The sequence below is a fragment of the Perca fluviatilis genome, chromosome 6 (assembly GCF_010015445.1).
Source record: "Perca fluviatilis chromosome 6, GENO_Pfluv_1.0, whole genome shotgun sequence".
Taxonomy (NCBI): Eukaryota; Metazoa; Chordata; class Actinopteri; order Perciformes; family Percidae; genus Perca; species Perca fluviatilis.
The window spans coordinates 16,744,012-16,748,191 of NC_053117.1; the positions used below are offsets into that span (position 1 = coordinate 16,744,012).

The 4,180-nt window shown below is 41.5% G+C and overlaps 1 long non-coding RNA gene across 1 annotated transcript; it reads right to left on the reverse strand.

Moving 5' to 3' along the window:
• Positions 1 to 273: 273 nt before the first annotated feature.
• Positions 274 to 1,587, reverse strand: LOC120560958. Its single transcript, XR_005639541.1, has 3 exons — positions 1,564 to 1,587; positions 771 to 956; positions 274 to 293 (listed from the first exon to the last, which is right to left on the reverse strand). It is a non-coding gene; the product is annotated as an uncharacterized LOC120560958 (long non-coding RNA).
• Positions 1,588 to 4,180: the final 2,593 nt, after the last annotated feature.

The window sequence follows — 4,180 nt, forward strand, 5'->3', positions numbered from 1 at the left end:
TCTGGTAGCAGCTGAGGCTGGCGTGTGTCTGAGCAGGCTCCTTAGAAGCAGACAAGGGTGAGGGTGACAGCGTCAGCTTGGCTCTCCTAATGAATGTCTCACTTCCCCCGGCACACTCCCTTCACTCTCCCCTCGCAGGCACCTAGCACCCCTCCGCCTACGGGCCCCACATCTCACCGGTCGACAGCTAGTGCCATCATTGGTATGACCTCATGGCCTCCCAAACTCGCCTGCGGAGCCAGTGTCACTTCGGTTTTGGCAAAGGCTGGGGTTCCGGGGGTGGTGTTAGGGCACTGTGAAGGGTAAATAGATTAATAGAAGCTAATGAGAGGCAGACGAACAGTACAGTCAATACAGACAAATAAGTGTTTGTCTTTAACTTTACCCTTTCGGTAAGACATTACAGGAAGACAATATGGCAACACACACACAGTGCTTATTGTCACGGTGCTGTGTATTTACATATTCTTAATTAGTCCAATTTCTATTAGTAAAAGCTACATATGTTCTGATATTTCTAAGTGTAAATTGTACTTCCATTAAAAAATGGAAACCCATTTGGGACGGAGTTATCCTTCTTCAAGTCACAAGTCAGGTGGACGAGGTCCCAGAGATGTGAAGTAGAAAACGAATAAAAGTAAAATAAAAGTAGGTTTTTGTCATGCTAATCTGATGATTAACACACAGGACAAACATCTTTACACTTTACTATGCATATGTAGTAGCTACTGTGTACTGTATAGAGTTTGACCCTTATTGGTTTTTCTTACCTCTGGGTGCTCCTGTTCTATCCCACAGTCCAAAGAAATGCACACATAGTGAAATGTAAACTTTAAATTGCCCGTAGGTGTGAATGTGCTTGTCTACACAGTAGGTTTCAGTACGGACTGGAGACATGACCACTGTCCCTGGTTTGCGCCCAATGCATGATGGGATATGCTTCAGCCCCCTGTACCCTGAACAAAATAAGTGGATGCACAAATCTTTTTATTTATTTACTCATATCTTTAACAGTTTATGCTATTTACAGCTGCAACTAACAATTATTTTCATTGTCGATCATTCTGTCAATTATTTTCTTGATTAATCAAGATAATAATTAATTAATTAATTAGTTGTTTAGTCTATAAAATCTCAGAAAACTGTGAAAATAGTTGTTTACATCAAATCACTCATTTTCAAAAGCCCAAGATGACGTCTTCAAATGTCTTGTTTTATCCACAAATCAAAGATGTTATTAATATATTGATTAGTCATGGAATACTTGTTACGATCAATTGTGCATAAGCAATTAGTGTACTAAATTTTAAGCAAAGAAATGTAATTATATTGTTTAAATTAAGTTATGTTTGGCTTATGCTCCTTGGCTTTTTCGTATTAAACAAGATAAAGCCAAGCAATACATGACAAGTTAAACTTTACATACTGCATAACAATAGGCATTTACAGTATAGTATCAAAGACCTCAGGATTTAACAGTCAGGGAAGCCCCATTCATTCACATACAGCTCCAGTGTTGCATTTAGTTACATTCATGGCTTAATGAAGTGTATAGGAACTCACCCTGAATGTTAGTTGTTTTTTTTCAGTGACAAAATGGAAACACGGTCCGTGTTATTGGTCACTCAGGCCCTAATAATGTAATGGCTGTGATCACTGGACAAGCTGCGATTGTCCGTCACTCTAGTTGTTTCTATCACAACCTACACACACACACACACACACACACACACACACACACACACACACACACACACACACACACACACACACACACACACACACACACACACACACACACACAAGCAGGCATTTACACACTGACTTGGTTGAATGCACACTCCACATGAGCTCACACATACTGTATGTACTGCAGCGCACGTACGGTAAATCGCACCAGAAGAACATTTGTTTCATTTGGTCACTAAGATGTCCACCACATAATTTCTCTTTTGGTCAGGTCCAATGTTTTTTATCCTTCTTGTTCTGTATCTTGTTGCAAGTCTCTCTACCTTTCCCTTTTCTTTGATTGCTGGTTTTCAGTGTGGTTGTCCAAGGCGTATCTCTCCCCTCTCCCCTACTTGAGCAAGGTGACAATTACAGGGTTTCCAAGCTGAGCGGAGATGCTCATCAACATCTATAATCTGTGGGGACCCCTGTCACACACACACACACACACACACACACACACACACACACACACACACTCACACTTTACCACCCCCACATGTTCCCTGCTGTTCCTCACTCACGAGAGCGGAGCAAGCAAATCCAGAGGCATGACAGAACGACAGACCGACAGACAGACTCACAGACGTATCATTATCCCAGCCTCTCCATCAGGGTGGGTTGTCTGATGATAGGGGCTGAGGACCACAGCTTTCTGTCCCATGATACTCTAACACAACTGTCTGCATACTAACAAATGCCCAGTCGCCCACACATTCTCTAAAGCCCATCTGTGCCTTTCATATCACCCTTTACTGCCTGTAACATTGGTCTTTAATGTGCGTAGGTCAACATTTAGTCCAAAGTTTGGATGTTTTTGTAGAAGAAACGGAGCAGGAAATGACAGCAGTAACTCATTTTCCTCAAGGATAGGTTTGCAACTCTTTTAAATTAAGAACGTGGTCGATATAAAGAAGTCATCTTTTACTTTTATGACAAGGTTGATAGATAGGTGAGGGGACAGAATCAAGTGATACTACTGACGCAAAATAAGCTTTTATAGCATACGGCAACTGCTATGGTAGATTTTTCAAACCTCTCTCAACTCCTCTACAGATCTTGACAAATCCAAATCACTTTCCTACTCCATGTCTCCCCTGTCCCCTTTCCTCTCCTCCTCTCCTGGCGTAGACCCTGTCTGGACCTAAACAGGAAGGGTGTGGCGCTGAGGTGGCACCAGGGTCGCGACCTGGCCTCCCTCCCGTCATTAGAGCCTCCAGCTGGGCCAGGACTTCCGTTGATGTGGTCCGCCGAGGAGGGGAGGCAGGGGAGGGACATCCCCTTAATTGTACCCTAGGTCATAGTGAAAGGAATGTCTGAGGTCTGAGGCCTTGTTACACACACACACACACACACACACACACACACACACACACACACACACACACACACACACATATATCCAGAAACGCTCATATACACACTCTCTCTTGCTCTTTCTCCTCTGTCTCTCGTTCTTCTGTGTTCTCCACCTCCTATACACCCACCCCTGCGGAGAAGGCCACTAATTGGCACATTGGCTGCCAGTGTGGGTGTGGAGGGAATGTCAGAGCGCCACGCCATAGCAAGGAACCCACAGACATCTCCAGAGCAATATGGGGACCCTGGGGAGAAACAGAGAAAATGAAGAGCACCCTACTTCACAGCTTCCTTTGACCACTACACAATAAAAATAGGTAAAGAAATAAGATGCAGTACAGTAGGCTGATCTATGTTTTGGTGGTTGGAATGGCAGGTACAGTTTACAGGCAAATCTCATCCAACCTTTGCTTAGGTTTTTAATATTAACATTTTAAAATTAATAAATATATATATATATAATATTATATTTATATATATAATTTGGGTAGTAGTAGTGCTGTGAGATTTAGTTTTCAAAATTCCCTCATTACCTGTCCACGGGCAAAATAAAATATTAGTACATTTTGAAATATGACCAATGTAAAGACATTTATATTAAGGAAAATTTCAGGTCCAAAACTAAGTCTCTGTCCCCCAGTAACATTATATGAAGGAAGAGTATATTTGATCCAGGCAGTATAAAACACTCTACATTCATTGCCAGGAAGATAAATAAAAGTCCTGTTACAGTTGGGCATTGAAAAGTTTTTTTTATGGGCCCTCATCCTCTCTTTTATTGACTACTCATGCCATCTGGAATGCTCCAGCTGTGAAAAATTTGTCTACTGTAGTTAGTGTTTTTTTTTTTTTTTTGTCAGACCACATTCCCATACACAGCAACATACAGTGTACATAAAGTACACACATTTTCCTTAATTGGATCAGCATGATTTAAACACCAATTTCAATTACTACACACATCATATAAATATAATTTCTGTGTAGGTCATTTATTTCTCCACAGAGAACAGTAACCGCTATGTATTATAATAGTTGAAGACTAAACCAAGAAATGTAAGAGCTCTCAATGGTGCCCTATTCCTGACATTTA